Source organism: Pelodiscus sinensis, chromosome 31 (assembly GCF_052426305.1).
Source record: "Pelodiscus sinensis isolate ZL-2025 chromosome 31, ASM5242630v1, whole genome shotgun sequence".
Taxonomy (NCBI): Eukaryota; Metazoa; Chordata; order Testudines; family Trionychidae; genus Pelodiscus; species Pelodiscus sinensis.
The window spans coordinates 16,479,447-16,501,377 of record NC_143082.1 but is presented as its reverse complement, the minus strand read 5'-3'; the positions used below and the strand labels follow the sequence as shown (position 1 = coordinate 16,501,377).

Genomic DNA, 21,931 nt, shown 5'->3' with positions numbered 1-21,931 from the left:
AGTAAATTGCCTTAAATCAACAAATGGTCCCTGGTTTTCCTGTTCATTTGCTAGCCCGTTTGTAACAAGCCTAATTCAAACATCGAAATCACCGGAGAGTGACACTCACGTGCTCAAGCAGCATGTTTTAAAAATCTTGCCTATCGCTACCTTTGGATTGTGACATGGAAACCCGGCTCCTCTCCTGCCTGCGTGTGCGCAGGGACATCGACGAGCCGATTTGCATAGCGCATGTCTCTCCAGAGACCCCAGTGCCCTTCGTGTGCTGCTGGAAACGGAAGGGAAGAGGCAAAATGACTTTCCCACAGTCCCTCAGCTGCAGGTGGTCCAGGCCAGACCTCCCCAGACAGCCTGGCATGCCCCCCCCCCCGTGCTTCCTCTCTGCCCTTGCTCACAGAGTCGCTTTCCTAGAAAGCCAACGCCCTGCTCTGTTTCTATGGAGTTCCCTCCTTCTCTTTGCCAGCCTTCCAGTGCCCATACCCGCAAGGCCACATGCCTGGCCCTGAGCCACAGCAAGTGCCTGGCTTCCACCCAAAGCCCCTTGCTTATGTGCTGGCTGGGAGAGGTAAACAGCACATCACCGTAGGAAGCCCCCAGCCTCCTCCGCCCACCCCCTTTCTTTGCCCCAAACGTCCCTCTGTTCCCCTCTCTGCTCGCGCTCCTTCCCCTGCATCCTCGCCTGTCCACACTCCCTCCCTCCCGGGGAAAGCAGGCCAGGCAGGGAAGGAAGAAGGAGCGGGACTGCTGGGTGGAATTTGAAATAGTCAGGAGGGGCTCAGGTAATCCAGAGTTGGGGCCAGAGAGACTCTAGAGACCACCCAGCTCAGGAGTTATTCCCAGTGTTTCATGCTAGATCTCAATGTGCTTCACCATGAAAAGCAGGATCATTAGCCCCCATTCACTTGCAAGGTAAACTGAGGCACAGAACATTACTTGCCCAAAGCCCAGGGTCGTCCCCACACGTATGCAGAGTATGTGGCTGCATAGGGCACCCCAAAATGTGGAGCATCACCAGGACAGCAGGTAAGAGCGAGTCAGCTCCCAGCTACGGTCCCTCCGGAGAGGCAGCCCTGAATTATGTTGACGTGAGCATGCAAACGTGGGTTACCGCTGCTGCCCGTTCCTCCTGGCCAGAGACAGGTAAGTGCCAGGCTGGGGAGATCCCGGGGTGCCCCAGGCCGGAGGGGGGAACAAGTCACGGTCAATGTTCCCTCTCATTTCCCCATCCATGTGCAGAATAAGTTTTGCTCTGTGCTCTGAGTGCCTGGCTCAGTGGCCTACTGGCCCGGGTAGTCCCCCTGCCATTGCACGGTGGCTGCCAGGCGAGGTCTGTTCTGTTCCAGTCTCTCCGGTCACACGGGCAGCTCGATACGTTACCGGCTAAGCTGTAAGGCACTGGCCGTGCAGGGCGCTCCGAGGGACAGCGCCAGTGCCAGTGCTGGGTTCCCCTGCAGTCAGAGCCTGCGCTGGGGGACAGGGCAGGCAGAGGCGAGGCCTCTCGAGAGGTCTCCAGCTGCGAGGCTGTGGGGCCTCCGGGCCAGACAACGTAGCTAGAGAGGGGGCTTTGCCCACAATCCTGTGGCAGGGCCTAGGGGGAGCTCTGGGGGCGAGGCGCAGGACAGACTCATAATTCTGAAACACCTGAGGCCTGAAGAAGTCCTAGGCAGCAGGACGGGGTTTGGGAAAGGACGGTTAAGCCCTGCCAGGGAGCAGGGGGTGAGGAAAGACCCTGCAGAGGGATGTTGTTGGACTTGCAAACAGGGCTGCCCGGGAAACAGGAATCCCAGCGCAGGGGAAACACTGAGGTTTCATTCTGTGTCGGAAAATGTCCATGAGAAATGAGAGCTCGCCCCCTCGCCCCCCCGCCGTTTAGCCAACTCAGTGGGGACCAGAAAGTCCAGGTTCTGCTCCCTGGTCTGTCTGATTCAGGGCAGCGATTTGAACCTAGGTCTCCACCCCCCTAGTAAAGACCTACTAAGTCAGAGGTGGGCAATCATTTTTGCAGGGGGCCACTTAATTAATTTTGGTAGGCAGCCACGGGCCCGCTGCCCCCCCGAAAGGGGCGGGGCTTGGAGTGAAGGGGCAAAGCATGGGGCTGGCCTGGGGCCCAAGGCTTTGAATTAGAGCTGGCTGCCCTGTACAGGGTTGCTGTGGTGATTTAAGGGGCTCACAGCTCTGGCCCCTACTGGGGTAGCACCACGCCTGGCAGCCAGGGACCATTTAAATACATTCCTGCTGCCTGAGCCACCGCCTGGAAATCCAGTGGCCCAGGCAGCAGGATAGAAATGGAATCGGGCCGGATCCAAGTGCCTGTGCTAACTGGAACGCTGAGGGCGCCCCGTCCACGCCGGGACCCCTCTGGGTGGCAAGGCGGAAGGGAAGCCCCGTGGGAGCGTTTCTCTCGTCAGCTTCCCACTGTGGAGACGGCGCCAAGCTCGGCCTAAGGTAGGTCGACTCCAGCTACGGTTTTTACCTCACGCCGACCTGCCCCGTAGCGTGGGCCTGGCCCAAAGCGGGGGGACAGGGCTCTGCGCTCGGCGGCTCCACTGCCGTGGGAGGGGGGGTTCCACCCCGATGCAGCGTTGTCCGCACCAGCGCTTAGGTCAGTGCCACGGCCATCAGAGGTGGGCGCCATTTGCACCCCGAGCGACGTGGGTCTCCCAAAGCGAGTTTGTGGCGGAGGGGCCCCAATACCTTTCCCAGCCCTGAAGAAGAACTCTGGGTCCGTCTCACCAGCCACAGCTGGTCCAATAGAGACGCCTTCTCACTCATCGTGCTCTGGAAACGTTTGGCTAGACAAAGGGTGTGCGGTGTGTACACAGTGAACAATCAGCTGTTCAAACTGCTCTTCGCACATTCCCAGGCAAAGCTCTGAGGGCAGACATGAAAAATGCCTCCCGCGTCAGCGTTGCCAGTGCTCGCGGCTCCATGTGTCTTTCATCCTCGCTGGGCTCAGGCGCAGCTCGTCAGAGAACCCGCTGCTCCGACGTGCGCACTGATCCCACGCACTGCCAACGACCCGGCTCCCTGAGCAGTACACTTGAAGGGGGCAGGCGCCTGTGCCGTCCACACAGGTGTCAGTGCCTCTGGAAATCAGGCTGCAAGATGATCTCATCCCACTGACAGATTGCAAAAGAAGTCACGTGTCTTCATCCTCGTGGTACAGATGGAGAAACTGAGGCACGCAGCACTAGACTCCCGCTCTGTCCTAGAGCTGCACACGAGGCAATAGTGACCTTTCCGAAAAAGGGCCTTTACGGATTTTATTTACAGCTGGTGTGGGTGTGGTGAGCAGCAGACTAGCTAAAGTAGCCACCACTGACTCACCATGCAGCTGCGAGCAGGTCTGCTTTCTCCCCGGCCCATTTTCAGTCAGGAGGCTCTCAAACGGGCACCCTCATGAAATGGTTTTCCCTAGCGCTGCATGAGGCTCAGGGGCCCGGCTAGCTTGAGCTGACATTCACTGAACTGCTGATCCGAAGGTGCAATGGAAGGTCACTGGGGCGTTTCACATAAACAGCTTCTCAGCCACTGCAGGGTTTTATGTTGTTTTATTCCTGGAGCCAAATTTACCCAGAAACTGATTAAAATCAGTGTTGGGCAATGAATTTTCCCTCTCAATGAGATGCTATTTATATACACCCCCATAGATACGCACGTACCCAGGCATCACTGAGACAGCACCTGGGGCCTGTGTGGGTCACAGTGCAAACCTCCCTGCAAAGGGCTTTGTAATTAGAAGGGAATTAGGGTGTTTAAATCCATTTGGTAAAACCAATGAAACCCCCTGTGTGGCCACCCTCATTGGTCTAAGCCTGGCCTGTATTGCGTGTCAGTTTCCCCACTGAAGCAGTAGCTAAACCGAAGGGATTCCGATTGAAGCGTGAGTTCATTCAGGTGGTGCACACACAGGCTTAAAACACTCTGCCCGCAGGCTGCCCTGAGCTCTGCAGGGCCCCCTATGGCGCGGGGCCCAGGGCGGCTGTCCCGAACCCCCCAATGGCCAGGACAGCTCTGGGTGGACGGGAGAATTGTTCCATTTCCTGCATGGCTGGATGCCCTGTGCCGCTGGAATGGAGGAAGCCCCCCCGCTGGTGTGGGTACCATCTTCGCTGGAGTGCTACCACTGTGCCAGGGCAATGTGCTAAGTGCAGACCGGCCCGGAGGTCTGGCCGTGCTGCCGGCCTTCCCGGTGTCATATCAGACGTCACCGATGGCGCTGGGGAGTCGCACCCTCTCCACCGTTTCCACCCTAGCCAGGCTGTGCAGGAGATTACGCAGACAACAAATCAGCATCTGTGTCTATAAATAGCACCTCATTGTGAGGACAAATTGCCCAGCGCTGATTTTAATCAGTTCCTGGGTAAATTTTGCACCAGGAATTAAACAACATAAAAGCCGGCCGGGGGTGAGAGGCTGTTTATGTGAAACGCTCCAATGACCTCCCGTTGCCTCCTCTTATCAGCTAATGGAAACAGCCACCGGCCTGCACGCCTAGGAACACGAAAGCATGGGAGAGCGTGAGACATGAGAACTGAAACGAGCCCCGCTCTCCACTGCATTTCTGATGCTGCCTCGCTTGGAGCGGGGCAGCTAGATGCTGCTGCTTTCGTGCATCCGCCCACCATCCCCAAACCCAGCTGGGGATGAAATCAGGAAAAGGTCTGCATGGCCCAGTGGCGAAGGCCTCAAGGGCTAGCCCATTCTCTGCTACTGACCTCCTGTGAGACCTTGCCCAAGTCACTTCGCCTCCTGTCCGGCTGTACTGAGTCGGTATGTGATTTCCTCAGGGCAGAATGTGCCTCTCAGCATGACTCAGACCCTATCAGATTTAGGCACCGAACTCCTATTGATTTCTATGAGAGTTAGGTACCTAAATACCTTTGAGGGTCTGGAGCAATGTGCCTGTGCAGGACTAAGACCTCGCCTGCACTTAAACCAATACAGCTGCACAAGTGTAGTACTTCAGGGAACGCACTGGGCGTGGCTCTCTTCTGGCACAGGGAACACTCCCCAGAGGGGTACGCCTCTGGGAGACGTCGTTACCCTGGGCCTGGGCGTCTCTGGCCGCGGCTCGGAATGCTCTTTTCCGTCTTCCTTTCAAAACGGCCCAGGTGACTTAGGAGCCCGTGCAAGTCAATGACACTCGTGCTCCCGAGTCACTTCTGAACCCCCACTCTATAGAAAGAGTGAACAATTCCTGAGAGGGGTCACGCGCTCTAGGACTTCCCACCTAATTAGCATTTCCGTCCGGTGGCATCCACAACGGTTGGGAAGGGATATCAGCGCCCATGCTGCGGGGCTGAAATCCATCATGTTTATTAGCGGCACCTTGGATGTCCCTTTGCCTTCATCTGCCTGGAGGTGGGCTCTGCTCGCAGATGGAGCCCGCAGCGATTGGCTGGCTCAAGGTGGCTACACGGCTTCTCTCTCGGGCGCTGCCGACAGTGACCTGACGCTGCCCTTTCAAGACAAGGGAGCGTTTAGCAGGCGGAAAGGAGTCGACTGTCCTCGGGAATGCTGCTTTCCTGGCACACACAGACCCCGGCAGCAGGGCCTCCCCTCGCCCACAGCGCACGCTCCCGGGGGCGAAGACAGAGCCTCGCTGCTTGCCAACTGCCGACCAATTACGGGGATTTAGCGTGTTGTGACGTGATGTCACCGGCTGCTGTTTTCAGGGTTGTGAAGCTTGAACTTTCTGCACCTCCGACACCTCTGACATGAGAAGGTTATCGTCTGGCTTCCTGGCGGGCTGATCCGCCCACACACAATTACCCACCGCCGAACATGTGCCTGGATAACAACTGGGAACGAGGGCGGGGTGCTTACAAATAAACATTGCTATTATCTGTCAGCATTGTAAAACAATGCACGTTGAATTCAGCCCAGCTCCATTGGATCTCAACAGCAGGCTCCCGGCTTGCAAGAGACAAGAGTCTGTAACCCAATGAAGGCCCATACACCTGGCGGTCTAACATGAAGTGTAACGTTTTCCCTCCGCGCCCTACTCCGGAGCCCGCTTGCTGGAGGCCTTTCTCTGTGGGTATGTCTACATGGCAGCTGTAAGGGATATTTCCCAGCAGGGGCAGACATACACATGCTAACTCTGATTTGCCCAAAAAAATGCAGATTCAGATCAAAGGAAGCATTTTGCAAATTGTTGCTGGGAAAAAATCCCCCAAACAAAGTCAAAACTTTTTGAACCGGAAATGACTGTTCATTGCACAACTTCCCCCAGATCTTGAGAGAAATGTTTTCAAATCACAACAAACTTTTCCTCTTGATTTTTCCAAACGGCCAGCGACTCAAAAAATAAACTGCTGGATAAAGTTGTAGGTGGGGCAGACTCCCTCCAGCCAGTGTGTTACCTTCCCAGCAGAAGGGACAGGATGCAGCTCTGGGAAGAGCTGGCTGAGCTGTGGCAAAGGCCAGCCGGGAGCTCTGGAGAGAGCCGGCGAGGAGCCGGGTGGCAATAGGACATGTTCAGTTCCTGTCGCCCCTGCTTCCCGGTAACTCTGTTCTGCCGACCCCATGGGAAAACATGTCAGTGTGGTCCCATGAGGAACCATCTCCCATTATCTCGTCAATACAGATCGACCTCATGTCCTGCACAGAGACCAAGTGACAAGGCCACTGGAGTATTTAGACAGAGGGGTTTGGGGCCCTCTGACCACTGCACCATACAAAGGAGTGAGGAGTCTGCCACTGAGGCTCTGCTACCGTGGGTGTGGGAATGTGGGTTGTGGGGTGCATCGCCCCCCAGATGTTGCACCCCACACCAGGGTTCCAGCCACCAGCCTGTAGCAGGGGGCCCTGCTGCCACCCAGGGTCCTGACTGCCACCCCGCCCCTGGGGCAGTGAGGGGGTGTGACTAGGGCAAGGTGGGGGGCACAGCCAGCAGGGCCACCAGTCTCGCTGATCCCCTAGGCAAGGTGCAGGAGGTGCCATCCGGAGACCACTTCCCCCACCCCCGCCACCCTCAGTGCTGCCTGGAGCGCGCCGCACGGGCTCTGGCAGCAAGTTCAAGGGCCCAGGGCACCGGCCGCCACTGCTGCGGTGGCTGGACACTCCGGCCCTTTTGTATCGCCAGGTCCCGGAGCAGCTGTCCCCTTTGCCCTACTGGTGGGCCCCACGGCCGCTAGGAGAGGTGCAGTCTGAGGCCGCCTCTCTTCAGAGCCAGCGTCCTGGGTTCCCATCCCAGGGGTGGCTCCCGCAGGAGGCTGGCCCAGCCGGGGAGTCGGAGGAGGACTGTCTGACACACTGGGTGTCCCACGGGAAAAGGCCAGTCCAGCCCTCCGTGGCAATGGGCCTCGTTTCGCTCACAGGGTTCCCAGCTCCAGGGCGCAGCATTTTGTCAAACTCAAAGCAAAGGTCCCACCTCGGCCCAGCCCCGGGGCTCCGGTGCTCACCTGACACAAGGGAGATGCAGATTCAAGTCCTCTGCTGCCGGCTCCTGGCGGAAAGGGCCGTAGCCCCCAGGCTGGTCCTGGGTCAGGAGTGGGCCTCTCCCCCTCGAGATGTTCCACGCTGCACAACTAACCACCAGAGTCCCTGCGAGCCACGCTTGGGCGGCCACCCAGGGGAGAGGCAGGTGCTACCCAGCTGGTTAGCAGAGAGCCCCCAGCCGCCAGCCCATTGCTATTGGTGAGCACATGCCTTGGTGCGCAGGTATCACCGAACCTGGGCCTCTCCTGCACTGGCTAAAAGCCAGCTGGCTCCCAGCGAAGGCTGCAGAGCAGACTCCTCTTTCGCTCGCCGGGAGGGGACAGTGCACCACCCCCAGCAGGCGCGTGTGTTACACACACAACAGTTTATTCCGCACGTGGACAGAAAAGGATCATTGCTCTGGAGTCGGGCTTTCTCTGCCTTTTCCCAACCAATGCACCAGAAGATAGCTGGCATTCATGGGAGGGATGTAACGATCATTCATGGGAGAGCAGTTGATTAACTAATTAACGGAGAGGCAAAAGCTTATAGGTTTATGCTGTTCCCTCCCCCCGCCCCGCCCCTCTTGCCAGTACATTTTTAGCAGGCTGGCCAGGAGTCCAGCTCAGTCCCGGCTTGCGACGGGCCCGGGACCTACGCCTGCTGCAGCTCTGCATTTCAAGTGTATTAGAGCGGGGCAGGCAGCCAGCCAGGCTCAGTTTTGGCTTGCACTGGGTCTGGAAGCTCAGACCCCTTGTGACGGGGCCCCGAGACCCCGCACTGGACCCCAGGGGGTAAACGCCCTGCTGGTGCTGCAGGGGAGCCCTTACCACCGTGCGCCGGATGCTGTAGGGCCGCGGCACAGCTGTGGGGCGGGGCCCGGCTGCAGAGGGGGGAGGAGTCGGCCCCGCGTCACGTCGGTGTGGGGTCAGGGATATGCCAGTGACGCCAGAGTGATGTCCGGCCTGATGTCCAGGGCGGCGGGGGATTTCAAAGGTGCCCAGGTAGGAGGAGAGGGGGTAAGGAGCGCGAGGGAGGCGCCGCAGGGAGGGACCGACGAGCCGGCTGGGCTCTCCCTGGCAGAGGGGTGACCCAGCGCTGACGGGGGGACGAAGAGGGAGAGGAGAGAGGAAGCAGCCCAGGGCAGGGTGGTGAACCAAGCCCGTGGGCTGACGAGTTGCGGCCGGATTTGGGACCGCAGCGTGGTCCGAGTCCTTAGGGCTCTGGGCTGGGGCCTGCGAGTGGGGGTGGGCCCGGGCCCCCCTCTCCGTGAGGAGGATCATACGAGCAAGACGCCAGTTAAAGGCAACCAGTGCCGCCAGCCACCGGATATAAGTGGGCGGGACGCCCAGGACTGGGAGGGGCTAGAGACCCAGCACAACAGGCCTAGACAGGCTGCTGCTGCCCCGCGCTTCTGCCTCTTTATCAGAGAAGCAACACAGGACAACAGGCAGCCGGTACTCGAGGGGCTGGTTTTCAAACTGACTCCCCTTGCGGACCAGCTCCCGCCTGGCACCCTGTGCTGCTGCCTCGGATACAGAGGCAGCAGCGTGGAGTGGCAGGGGACCAGAGTGCACTGGCTGCAGGTCCCACCCCCAGGGATTATAGACAAGTCGAGTAACCAATAAGAATTCACAAAGTTAATCAACTATTCAATTAACCGAAACTTAACATCCCTAATTCATGGGAAAATATTTTGAACTCTCAATAGTTTTGCAGGATGGGAAAACCATCTGCCCCCAGCCCCAGTGGGGGAACATCGTGTGCTAATGGGCTGTACCATTGGGATCAGAGAAGAAATGTACGCAAAAGGGCAGCTGCGTCTGCAGTTCAGTCCCAAAGGCAGCTGCGCTGGGAGACGCCTGGGTCAATTCAGTAACCAGCTCCGCTGAGACTGCTCACCACAGCAGCTCTCTGCTACACTGGCCATCACCTCTCACCCCACAGCCCGAGGGCAGAGTGATTCCTGCCTACAGTTTGTACAGCTACACAAACACAAGATCATTACCAGCTTCTCCTGGTGACTGCCCCCGCCCCCATAACAAGCACTATTAAAGCAATCGCGCAGGAGTGGGAGCAGCCGTTAGAATTAGATTGTTAAGGTGGCAAAGCCATTTCCCCTCTCACGTGCCTGTCACTTCCACCGTCTGGGACAAACTTTTCCAGCTTCAGCTGCTGCCAGCAAGCAATGTTTCCAGAAAAGGTTGAGCAGCGCCAGTCTGTATTACTAAGTATTGGCATTACGCCGGGCCTATACCGCACCTTGCACAATGGGCTCTGTTCGCTAGGTGCTACAGCTGCACAGACTCCGAGCGGGGCCCTGTGCTTGTAAAGCTGGCATGTTTGTGGCTCTGAGTCTGTGCAGCACTATGGGGGCTCTGAGCTCTGCTATGGAAAACAGATGACAGCAACTCTGATTTGACATCTGCTCGGCAGTGTTAGTAGTGATATTGCTTTTCCGGCTTTGTTCACCGTGTGCTTGTCAACTCATCTTGCCACAGAGGAGAGGCGATGCCTGGCGATCTTTGGCGCTCAATCCTGACAATTCTTGTGAAGTCTGGAGCTTCCCTTCAAGCTCCCAGACCCTGACTTGTGGGACTACCTGGGGGGATTTTGGCTTTTGTTTCTGAAAAGATGTTTTCTGGCTCTCATGGAGGAAAACTGGAACGCATGAAGCACAGGCGTCCAGAATGCCACGAAAAAGTGCCCGACGTGGATTATTTCTTTTGAAAGCCAGTCCCAGGATGGCTGGCGGCGTGGCTGGCGGTGCTGGGAAGCGCGAGGCTGACGATGCTGGACTAGTGCGTCGTGAGCAGCAAATTCCTGAAGCGACAGTCGCTTCCAATCGCTTCCAAGCCCTTGGGCAGCGCAAGCGCCGTGGTGGGGTGAAGACCAATGTGCTGCAAACAGGCCTGTTCACGGCAACGCTCTGAGTTCGCTTTCTCTGTGGGGACAAATGGGTGCCAGAGCCAGGACCGCCCACGGGCGGGAGAGGGAAGTGGGCAACTTCCCCCGGGCCCGGTGATTCAAAAGGCGGCGGCGGCAGGAGCCCTGGGCCCTTTAAATTGCTGCCAGCGCCTCGGAAGGACGCTCTGGACTGCGCAGAGGGCTGACTGCCCTTGGCCCCACCTCTTCCACCCACGGCTCCACCCTTCTGGGAGCACGGAGCTGTCCCCCCTCCCGACATGCTCATGTTAAAGCCTCTAGACCTGGTTTTCCAGATCACAAGTTGCTCCCTGCTGATACCGTTGTGGTCACCTAGTCCGGCTGATCTCAACCAGGGTACACGGGGCTCTTCCAGGGGCTGCATCAACCCATCTAGACACCACCCTAGTTTTACCCCAGGTGGCACAAAAAGCACGGGCAGAGTCAGTACAGGCTACAATTTCACGCAGACCGTGGCTTGTTTCTACTGCTCCTCAAGCCATGCACCGGAATGGAAGGGCCGTATTTCCATCCCCACTGATTTCTTTTGTAATTAGAGGATGAACGTGCGAAAGGAAACCATGATTCAGTAGCAGTGTGGCCGGGACACTTCTGTCTCTCTAAAGCTGATTCTGAGTGAGTCGGCGCTCAGTGAGGTGAAACTCGGGCTCTGAAAGATGGAAGCAGCTCCTGAAAGCTGCCGCTTGGAAAGGCTGAGAGCCCCGTCAGACCTGCATAGCACGGCCCACGGGGCTTCTCGGTGTGAACGCCTGTGTGACCTGGAGCAGACCAACTCCCCACCCGACACAAACGTTGCCAATAAGGGAGGTGCCCCCATGACTCTTGGCAAATTGTTCCCAGAGTGAGTTACCCCCCTGACAAAAAGGTGCGCCTTGTTTCTCATCTGTCTCCAGCTTTACTTTCCAGCTGGCCTCTTGCTTGGCTGGGGCCCACACTCCTCCTTGGATCTTATCAGCCTGTCCCTTTGGTTTGTCTGGTTCGCCTTGCCCCAAGGCGGGACGTTTCCTGTCCACTCTCCCCGCCAAGCTCCCTGCCCGAGGCAGCAAGCCGAGTTCAGACGGTCACAGCCAGACAGTGCTCGTCGGCAAACCGGTCCTGCTGTCTCCTGCGCGTCTCGCTCACGGATGCAGAAAGGTCTCTGTGCTGACCCACAGCTCACGCGCACGGCCGGCATTGCGTACGGGCCAGAAACCTGACCCCTCCTACAGGCAGACGGGAGCGCCTCGAGGCACCCCATATGCACTGTCAGCACCAAACCCGGAGCATGAAGAGGTCTGACTTTGTGCAAAGCACCCCGGTCAAGCAGAGATCCGGTCTTCCTTCTGTCGCCAGTGAGATTCAAAAGCAGCGTCGCGCGGTCTGCGGCCGTGTCGCTGGCATGGAGGGAAAATATCCCAGCGCCCCATGTGCTGCGATCTGCATTGACCTGTGAGGGGCTGCGTGCTCTGACCCTACTTTGGCATTGCCCCGGGGGCCCCCAGAGATTCCTGGCTTTGCCGGAGCGAGCCAGACCTGGCAACTTGGCTACATCGCGGCCATCGGCTGCACTCACTCTGCAGGGCACAGTGGTCTCTCCACAGTCAATGCACCGCTGCGGAGGATTTCATTCACCCCTAAACCAAAGCCAGGCAGCCAGGCTCTGCTTCGCCAGGCATACAAAGCCCAATCCCAGGCCTGCACTGCACCAGGAAGATTTGCTGTGTCAGGTGGGAGTGTAAAAAATTCACCCCCCCTCGCTGATATACCAGTGCAGCCAAACCCTCGGCATAGACACAACTATGCCAGCGGAAGAGCTCTGACGTCACCTTGCCTCACATTATCCTTGGGATACGTTAGCAGATGCTGCATCTACACCAGAGGGCTAGGCCCGCAGAGGCTCTGGAGTGTAGACACGGCCCCCAGGAAAGTCAAGGGGATCTGGGCAATAAATACCCTTTTCTCCATAGTTCGCCTCTCGTGTAGTCATTCTGCTGTTATCCTCTTGTGGTATTCGGTGTTTTGCATTAAGCCCCTGCTCCTGGAGTCATGGGATTATGTGAGTATCTCGCCTCTCACTGAAAATGGGGAAGTACATTTCTAGCTCGTATGTCCGGAGACAAAGGCCAACATAGGCGATCTCTAAAACCTCTAAGCCTAGAAAGCAAATAAAAGAATCTCCAATTTCTTAATTTATTTATAAGTTTTCTGATTTGTGAGCCAATTGTGCTATGTTTGGGAGAGGCTTGACGTGCAATTTCTGAACGTTTGGAGTCAGAGACACTAGTGCAGGGTGGCTGCAGATCGACACCACTTGGAGTCAGTAGCATTTTGCACAGCACTCTGGGCAAGGGAGAATCTGCCTGGCTGTATTTCCCCACACTGAGGCTGTGCAAAGTTGCTTGTGCCCCCAAAAGTCTGTCTTGCACAATGATAACCAGTGTTCACCCCAGCTGACTGCACAGTTCTGCACATTTTGATTGCCTTTATGATTTATTTTCCTGATCGGCACCATTAAACCAATTTAGATACGTTTAGCAAAACATTTTTCCAAGGCAAATTAAGGCTGTTGAACTTACTGTTTATGGTTCATAGGTTCATAGGGGTGATTTTTTTCTTCTTGTGCTGATGTGTTAGACGCCTCCACTTTCTCTCCTGATGTAGGTTTGTTTTCCCAACAGGCAGTCAGGGCCATAAAACCAATTTCTCCTGGGGATCAGGGGCCGAAAGATGTGAGAGACATTCAGCCAGCCCAAATTTTTCAACCACATTTTTTTCAGTAAAAAATTCAGATTCGGCAGTACCAAAACATTTTGCAAATTTGTACCATTTTCGCATCATTGTTCGTTTTGAAAAAATCCCCAACCCTCACCCCCAAAATTCCAAAGGTTATTGTTTTCATATTTTGAAAACAAAAAGTTTTGATCTTTACAGTTGAAAAGACTTTTCATTTAGAAATTTCCTTTAATTTAAAAAAAATGTAAAAAAAATATAAATTAAAAAACTTTTTTCTGACTTTTTGATTGGCTGAAAATTTTTTAAAAAAAGGTTTTCAATTCAGTCTGAACTCCCTCCCCCCAAACTGAATTCCTGGCAAACTGAAAATCCATTATTTGGCCAGCTTAAATTCTGGCAACATTTAAATGGAGTTTCCTGCAAATCCCCTCCCAATTTTATACAAGGAGCTCCAACTCATAAATGCAAAGATTCCAAAGCCAGATGGGACCACTGTGATCATCCAGTCTGCCCTCTTTCACCAACCACACCACAGAACTTCTCCACACTAATTCTTTGAACAAATCATTCAGAACAATGTCAAACCTTGGTTGAAAACTTGCCAATCACAGGTGCTTTTGCAGAGACATGTCTGAAGAATGAAAACGAGGAAACACATTAAGGAATTTGAAATCTACAAATCCATAAATAACACTTTACAGATGTGTGTGATAGTCCCTGTTGTTTCCACATCTTGTGATATTACGTGTTTCCTGAAGTCCCGGCTCATGGAGTCAGGTGATTACACGAGACTTTCATTAGCAGGGGGGAAGTAGGTCTCTATCCCTCATGGTTACAGAGAAAATATCGAGTTCATATGCCATAAAGGCGCCAAATTCAGAAGGCCAATAAAAAGGACAGAAAATCTGCCTGCAGATGCATACTGGGTCCAAAGTCTCAGGTGTTGTAAACCAGGATGTTTTGGGGACTTAAACTGGTACTTAAGTATTGCATAAGCTTTGTGCTGGGTCGCTGCACTGGAGTGAGAGGAGGTCATTTTCCTAAGGCTCTGGAAGATGTCAGAAAAGTCCTCAGATAAGACGGAAGGACTGTCATCTCTCTGCCACATGGTAGCAGATCTTGGGCCCTTCATGACTGTTTCTCAGTGGAGGAGAAATCAGCGAAGCAGAGCCTGGGTATTTTCTCATGGTAGCTTGTTGATTCACACTATGTACCCCAGTCCTGGAACAGAGGGGGTCACAAACAGCAGGCAGATCTCTGTTGGAGATCTCAAACCAGCAATCAATACCTCCCTTCCAGGGAGCAACGGGTGCCCCTGTTTTTAAAAAGGAAAATGTCACCCCTATGTGGAGCTGGAGCAGGGACAGCACAGCGGTGACAGGACGGTGCATGCACAAGCCGACCGCAGCCTCCATTTCACTCGCCGCGGCAGTTTGAAAGCAGCCGGAAGCTCCAAGCCTCCTCAGGTCCGTCTACACTGCAACACTATTTCAGGATACCGGAGTATCCCAAAATTGCTATCCCGCGTCTTCACAGCAAGCCCGTTATTTCAGGCTCACTATTCCGACGTCCCTGCAAACCTCGTTCTACGAGGAGTAAGGGGTGCTTCGGAATAGCGCTGTATTTCGAAATTTGGTGCTGCGTAGACAGCGACAAATGATGAAATAAGCTACTTCGAAATAGCCTCGAGAGAAGATACACAATTTGCGTAACTCAAATCGCGTCGCTTATTTCGAGTTACGGTGCAGTGTAGACTCCCCCTCCTGCCCTGTGCAGGACTCCCTGCAGCCGCTGCTGGTATTTAAAAGGACTGGTGCAGCCCCGGACCCCCTTAAGTCCACTGGGTCCAGGGACAATTGCCCCCTTTTGTTCCCATCGACAGGCCAGACAGAGCTACTGCAAATCCAGATCCATCAAAACGAGCCATCCCTGCAGACAGCAAGCCGCAGAGGCAATTAAATGCTGGAACCACCTTACTGTATTTAAACAGATACAGGCAGGATTTGGAGACTGCTGCAACCCCCCAAGGCCCTGCCTTTGAAGGAAGCTTCATGAGAGCGCCCATTAGCACAGGAAGGCATGTTGGGGTTCTGCAGAGTCTCAGCAAGGAAATTCATGAAGTTGCTGGGCCAGTTTTTCTGCTGCCCTGCGTGGTGCCCAGGGCACTCGGAATGGCCGGATTGCACCTGGTGTAAAAGGGTGTGAGGTCTGGAGATGGGAGGGGGCTGCAGAACAGCCATGCCTCTAGCAGGAGTCTAGCTGGTGGTTGCTGAGCTGCCCAGGGCAGGAATTTTGTGTATTGTTTCCTTTCATTCCCATTCTTGGGCACTGGTGCCAACAGACGCAGGGCTGAGCCAGCCGGGGCAGCCGCGGGGGAGCGGAAAAGCTCTGCCGCTCGGACACTGGACCGAGACAGAACCACCCTGATCTAGAGTGGAATCAAGTGCAAAACTCCTCAGTGCTGGGGCCCCAGCACGGACCTTGTGGCCAGGAGCTGGTGCCATTTCCACGGCGGCTGTTCGGAGTTCCCAAACCCCTGCGCGTCTCCACGGCTCACTCCGACAAGTGCGCTGTTGGGAGCTGCCTCTCCAGCATGCCCGTCCCCAGGGCACCTGCCACGCTGGGCCACCGAGACAAGCGGCTGCTGGCTGGGAATGCAGCAGAGAACGGCCAGGCTTTCCCGGCTGTGCAGGGCTGGCAGAGGCTGGGGTGGCAGGGAGTCTGAGGGGAGGGGGCAGGCTGGGGGGCTGAGGGGAGGGGGGGGGCTGGGGGGGAGGGGGGGCTGGGGGGAGGGGGCAGGGGGCTGAGGGGAGGGGGACAGGTTGGGGGCTGAGGGGAGGGGGACAGGTTGGGGGTCTGAGGGAAGGGGCTGGGGGGAGGGGGGGAGGGGGGCAAGCTGGGGGGGGCAGTCCGAAGTGGGACGAAGTGAGGCGGCAGAGGACAAGCGGGGCAGGGGGCGGGGCTGTTCCCGGCTCCGGGTGGGGGCGGGGCAGGGGGCGGGGCTTTTCCCGGCTCCGGGTGGGGGCGGGGCGCCGGTCGCTTCCCGTCAAAAGGCGGGCGCGGGGCCGGGGGGGGCCGGCGGGAGCAGGGGGCGCTCGTAGCACGTGCAGGTACCGGGCTGGTCTCCGGGGGCGCTCAGCTTCTCCCCCCCCCCCCGGGGCGCTGCCGGGCTGGGGCGCCCCCCCCGGAGGGGAATGGGGGGGGCGCTGCCGGGCTCTGAGGGGCGCCCCCCCGGAGGGGAATGGGGGGGGCGCTGCCGGGCTCTGAGGGGCGCCCCCCCGGAGGGGAATGGGGGGGGCGCTGCCGGGCTCTGAGGGGCCCCCCCGGAGGGGAAGGGGGGGCGCTGCCGGGCTCTGAGGGGGCCCCCCCGGAGGGGAATGGGGGGGGCGCTGCCGGGCTCTGAGGGCCCCCCCGGAGGGGAAGGGGGGTGCTCCCTTTCTCGGGGCAGAGTGAGGGGTTGTCGGGGGGGCCCCTGGCGTTAGCCCTGCCCAGCGCGGGTGCGGGCGGGGGCGAGGACTGGGGGGTTGATTCCCCCCCTTCCCCATGTCCAACCCCCCCCAGCTCCCGTCCAGCCCCGGGCCGGAGCGCTCCTGTGCTGTCCAGGGACTGGCTGTAGCGACTGCCGCCCTGCCTGGTGGCCCCTTCATTAGCCCCGCTCACTTAACCGGGCAACGCTGCTTATTCCTCTTTCTGTCGGGGCTTGTCGTGCGCTCCTGTTGCTTTGTCCATGTCTCTCTGGGGCCCGGGGCCCGGATTAAATGCCGGATTCCTCCTGTGGTTGTATAGAAGGACTCGCTTCCTGGTGCCTTAAACTTTTACCTTGCAGCCACATAGCAATGCAAACTGCCTTGCTGTCAACCCCTGGGCTTTGTGTTTCTGTGAAGAGCCGATTTCGAGCCTCTCCACCCCGATACATTAGCTGTGTTGGGGGGTTTTAAGTTGAATCTCTGTAAAATGTCTGCCCATCTCTCTGCTGTCTCTGGACACCCCCTCTGTTTTTTCATTCCCAGTGGCGGGATCTGCAGCCCATTCCCACTTAATCTAAGAATGTCAGATCAGTTTAATGAGATGTTTTGGGGATTGCAAGTTGTACAAGTGTTGTGAAAAACCAGACCCCTCGGCTACCTGGCAGCAAGATAGATACCTGCTGTGTTTGGTGTTTGATTATTATGTGGCTGTCCATAATATTTTGGTCACTAAGTCATCTGGATACTGAATGACCAAAATATTATGGATAACGAATGAGCATGTTAAAACAAGTCTTAAGGCTGCTTTCTCAGTACCTCTCTGTGTGTGACTTTGCTACTTGTCATAGCTATTTTGTTTATAGTTTTCCAGTCGGCTCACAATCCACAAGTTATTTCGTCTGAGCCAATTGAATGAATGTGCCGGTTAAGACTTCGTGAGGCACAGTATAGAATGCCTCCAGTTCCAATAGACTCTACACTTGTAGTGACTTGTTTCACTATATTCCTAATGATAAAAAATTTGCCTTACTGCAATATAATTGCCAAGGTTTTTTTTTCCTCTTTTGTGAGAGATAAGCTCCCTTGTGCATAACCTTCTCCTCAACTGTGCCTCCCGGGTTGGGTCTAGGACATGGGTGAAAGGTTAAGGCATCTCTGGACCCCACTTTGACAGGATAGAGTAACTGGAGGGATCATTTTCTTTTTTGGGAAGGGGGAATGAGCATGCTGGGTTAGGAGGAGAAGCTTCTGCTTGGGGCAAAGATGCGAGGTATAAGAGGAAGACTGGTGTCTTCTGCAGTGTGGCTTTCTAGCCTTTGGAGGGCTGATGTAGTAACAGCATAATGCTGGCGTCTGGCACTTCCGAAAGTCAAGTAAGGTTCCATAGAAGCCAGTTTCCATGAAAACCCCTCTAAGGCTTGTTTCCTTTCATGACTTGCTCTCCTCCCACATTAGATGAGACCAGTGACTCATGTTCCTTTCTGGGCTCAGTATAAGAGGCTGTAGCATGTTCCAGAGCATATGTCTTTCCTTCTGAAGGGAACTTGGTTCTGCGTTCAGCTTTAGTATGGAGTCTGCAAACACAGGCACTCCTCTCTTGCATCTGCAGTACAGTAGGTCAGAGCTGGGTCAGTAGGCTGTCTGGCAAGAGCACTTAGTATCTGGCAGGATGGGACAAAGGCTTTAATAACTGCTTTTAAACCAGTCCAGTCACTAAAGAACCTTTAACCCATCAGACATAGAGTAATTATGTAAAGCTTAGTCATTTTACTCCCCTTCTCCCCCCCCCCCTTTTTAAAGCCTCTTTCCTCCACAATACTGGGCGTTTATAAACTAGCTTTGAGTTGAAGTTTTTGCTGTGAGTCTAAAGTGCTCATGCTATGAGGCAGACTTTCTCATTCAGATAGGACGGTTTTTCTGAAATATGTACGCAAACTTGAAATGCACCAAAGTTCAGGCTAATCTTGTTATGAGAGAGTTAAGAGTTCTGATTGCTCAGAGCTGAATGACTTTAACCAAATGCACTAGAGACTTGAGCAGTGTGTTTTAATCATGACTAGAGAGCATACAATTTTGGCTGGCTAGGGCACTACACCCAAATCTTGTGTACAGGGAGCTACAGTAGACTGTACAATCTGTGCTTTCATCATTTTCAATTTAAGTTGCCTCACCACCATATGGAATCTGCAACTATTTCACCAGTAAAAGCCAATGAAAACTCTCACCCTGGTGCTCTGCAGAAGCTACTTCCCCTGTTAATTTCCAGAACAAATTCTGTCTTGTTCCTGATCTCTGAAAGCTTTCCCATGTTGGGACTTGGCAGTTTTGAGACTCCAATTTGTTGCCCACCACTTGCCCAAATGATTGTGCTCCACTGAGATTTATGCAATTGGTGAACCCCAAGAAAAGACTACTTGGGGCACTTGGAGGTCTGACTAAAATCCAGTCTTGAATGTAATCCCATCAACAGAAGTCCAGATTGACTCTTCAAAAACACAAAACAAAAATGTTAAAATCCTCGAATCCTGAGGAAAAGTGCTTGCTGTACTATCTGCTTTTATTAAAAAAAATTGTGTGCCTAGATACTAAGGTGCTTAGGGCAGATGGCTATATAACATAACCCTATGCAAAGTGCAAATATAGCTTTGCTACTTGTGGAAAGGTGGCTATTTCTGTCCCTGGCTGAAATGCTGACTCTGTGTTTAAAAGCATTTTATACCTCCTGTAACTTTGCCAAAACTAAAACAAGTCAGCTGAAACTTCCCGTGACCTTCTCTAGAGAAGTACTGGAATCTTGGGCAGCTGGACAAAGAATGAATGATCAGGTAAAACAACAACAAAAAATTTGCAAAAGTTCTCACTCTGCTGGAAAATCCTGAACTTAAGAAAAAGATGGAGAATCATGGGATTTAACAGAGCCCCTGGACAAACAAATTTCCCTTATAGTTGATCAAGACTTAGGATCTGGGACCTTCTACCGGCTATACCTGTGAAGAGCACAATAACACTGCAAAGCGGTGGAGTCTGCTGTACTTCAGGTTAATTAAAGGTGTGGGGATGTATTTGGCTTGCCCTGTGAGCTAGACCTACTGAGTGGCATATACTTACTGGCGGTGATCCAAGGGAGATTTCAGATCTGTTTTAAAATGAGCCTTCTTCCAACTCTTGGAGGAAGAATGACTCCAACATTACTTGGAGGGAATATTTCCTCCATGTCCTCTGGTATAGAAATCAGTTTTGCCTTTGGACTTCTAGAGACTCCCTTACCTTCCTGGGTATATTGCAGAGTAGGCGCAACACAGGACCTGTAAGACAGTTCATGCAGGGTGTCCTGGTTTTTAAGCTGTATGCTTCCACTAGGACTTGATGGTTTAAAGTTATGCCCTTCTAGCTAGTACATAATTCATAAGATTGATGACTAAATCAATAACCAGCAAGATCTGTACAATCCATTCAACTGTACTGACTTCAGGAAACTTCCCAAATCCTTGTTTTCTTTATGATGGTGTTCCAACAATGGCCATTTCTCACTCTGCTGCTTTGGCAGAGCTCTGAGTGTCGGCAGAGGCACAAGAGTGTCTATCGCCAGTGGAAGATCAAACACTATTGACTACGTTCAGTTTTGCAGCACAAGTGCTAGAGACTCTTTTGTGTGTTGGTTTTTGAAAAGCTTAAATTCGACAGGAGTTGACGGAACTTGCCTAAAACAGTTCTGCCCACCACAGGCAAGTGTGAATGTCTTCCATACCATGCTATGGCTTGAACTGGTTTGAGCTGCTTAAGAATCTTACTCGAATACTGGCTTGGGGGAAGCATTTGAACTCCTCCCCAAATGCTTTAATTTGTAACTTCAAGTCCTTGTCAGGTTTTGCTCTCTCTAAAAGACCCACCGGGCAGCTGACAGAAGAAACCTATTTCATTGATGTCAAACTAATCTGAACTTCAGAGGTTCGCTCTGCTCCAGATTAAATTGTGGCAATCTTGGCAGGAAGTAGCTGGATTCAGGGAGAGTAGGTGGAAAGGATAAACAATATATCTAATGCTACCTTGCCCTAAAAGAGCTCCTGCCAACATACAGGAATAATGCCTCTCTCCTCCCGGGTACTCAATGTGAGTATGTGGAAATGCTACCGAGAGCCGAGGATTCCCTCTTGGTCAATAGTGATAGAGATGTGGCCATGTTAGTCTGGTCTAGCTGAAACAAAAGACAGGACTGTGTAGCACTTTAAAGACTAACAAGATGGCTTATTAGGTGATGAGCTTTCGAGGGCCAGACCCACTTCCTCAGATCCATTTTCTTCCACAAATTGATCTGAGGAAGTGGGTCTGGCCCATGAAAGCTCATCACCTAATAAACCATCTTAGTTCTGTCTCTTGGTCAATGGCATTCTTTGCCTGGGAGTGTGGGATTTCCTGCAGGATTTCCTGCTCCAACTGAACTCTGGTTCAAGAATGCCCTCACCTGGAATCTCAACCAATTTTCATCGCTTCCTCCACAAGTGCTGAGCAACCCTGTGTGTGACTCAGGGCATTGCGGGCCCAAAGAATCAAGTTCCTGGTGACTTCAGCAAAGGAAGGTCCTTCCAAGTACTTCTCCCCTCCCTCGGTACATGTTCTGGAGCAGTAATAAGCAGCCCAAAGGCCATTTGCCATAGTTAGTCCCTTTGCAGGCTGCCAGATGCCTCCTTTACGTGCGCATCCACGTTGCCCAGTGGCTGTGGTTTGCCCAGTCAATGTGATCTAGCCTGTACTGCAATTTCTGTGGGCTTGGAATGGCGCACTGCAGCCACCCGGAGCTGCAAGCAGCAGAAGCTTGTAGACACTCGGGGAAACAAGGCATGTGGTGGCCTGCTGGGGCTAATCCTGGTGAACAGCATCGGTGTCTCACGCTGCTTATTGTCCAGTTCTAGAGCCTCATGCACCTTGAGACTTTACTCCTTGGAGCGAAGTGTCCTTGGCTCTTGCCAGAGAGCAGCTCTGGTTCTGTGTGTGCTGAGCAACCCTACATGGAGGGGTGGCAGCTGCTTGCGTTTCCTTTGCTCCTGGGGCAGGAGAAGGGCCAGACAGCAGACCTGTAGGAAACTGAGGGCACCTTTTCTCTCACGAGCTGTCCTGAAACCAGCTTCTGCTTTCCGTTGGATGACAGATGGAAACTTCCTCCTTAGGAAACAGGAACATGCTCAAGGAAAGGTGACCATCTCGCTAAAGTGTGTTCTGCAAAGGGATGGGATTGCAGAGACCCTGTAGAGGGGGCTAGGGGAATACACCTGGCCTTTCCACATTCAGACAGGAGGTGGGGACGGGTGAGGAAACTATCCAAACCTGCTTTCTAGCGCATCACAAACTCTGTGTCTTCATCGATTGGCTTGAACGCAATTACG

General features: G+C 54.2%; 1 protein-coding gene across 4 annotated transcripts in view; it reads left to right on the top strand.

Moving 5' to 3' along the window:
• The first annotated feature begins 16,096 nt into the window (after positions 1-16,096).
• The window catches only part of VDR (vitamin D receptor), a 74,923-nt gene continuing 69,088 nt past the window's right edge, over positions 16,097-21,931 (top strand). Inside the window, exon 1 of one of the 4 annotated variants that reach the window (XM_089774783.1) lies at positions 16,097-16,193. The gene's annotated coding sequence lies outside the window, so the exon portion shown is untranslated. The remainder of the gene's footprint in view (positions 16,194-21,931) is intronic. The other 3 variants (XM_089774781.1, XM_089774780.1, XM_089774779.1) reach the window with 3 other exon arrangements.